The sequence below is a fragment of the Callospermophilus lateralis genome, chromosome 18 (assembly GCF_048772815.1).
Source record: "Callospermophilus lateralis isolate mCalLat2 chromosome 18, mCalLat2.hap1, whole genome shotgun sequence".
In the NCBI taxonomy this organism is placed as follows: Eukaryota; Metazoa; Chordata; class Mammalia; order Rodentia; family Sciuridae; genus Callospermophilus; species Callospermophilus lateralis.
Window position 1 is genome coordinate 6574524 of NC_135322.1, and position 937 is coordinate 6575460.

Genomic DNA, 937 nt, shown 5'->3' on the forward strand with positions numbered 1-937 from the left:
ATTAATGAGTCATCTTATGGGTAAAACACATTGTTACCCACATTCAACATCCATTCCCTACCCTCTCCAATTTACCTGCAGTAGAGACACTAGATACATACATGCATTCTCAGCCTCCCTTGTAGGTAGGATATCCAAGTGCCATAACTCTAAATAATAAGATGAGAGGCAGAAGCTGCTAGAATCTCCTAGGAAAGATTTGACTTCCTGCCTTGAATTCACGTACAATGCCTGCAATTGTGGCCTCTAGGTTTTGACCAAAGGCCAAGAAAATCAGAGACCTGAGCCTCTGAGCAGTGCCAGCAGCTCCCCACTGCAGACTTGAGAAAAATTAACTTCTGTTCTATGCAACCCATGAGAACTGTCACTTGCAGCCAAAAGCATTTGGAACTGATACAATTGGCCAAGTGACTTGAAGTAATGGTCTCCCCAACAGAATGAATGAAAAATATGACTTGTTTACCACTGTGTGCCCACCTGTGCCCTCCCCACCAGCACTTGGCAGATGGAACTGCACAGATGGACTGAATGATTGTCTCTTCATCCAAAAGTTAACTAACCATACCTTCCTCTTGGGTTCACTGATAACGCACATTAAGTACCTAAAACAGTGCTTGGCATGTAGTAAGCCTTCAACAAATACAGGGGAATGTCTCCACCAAGATCTGTAGTAATCTCAAACCCAGGCACAGGGGCCACACAGGAAGCTGGATCCACAGTGACTCATTCCTGGCAGTACACCTCGTGATCCTCCAGAACGTGAAAGATGGGTGGGTGGGCAGTCAGCCAGAGGTCACCCCTGACTCACTGCAGTGGCCCAGTTTTCTGGTTTTGTGTTGTTCTTTCTTTCTTTCTTTTTTTGGTGCTGGGGATTGAACTCAGGGCCTTGGCATGCAAGGCAAGCACTCTACCAACTGAGCTATATCCCCAGCCCCTT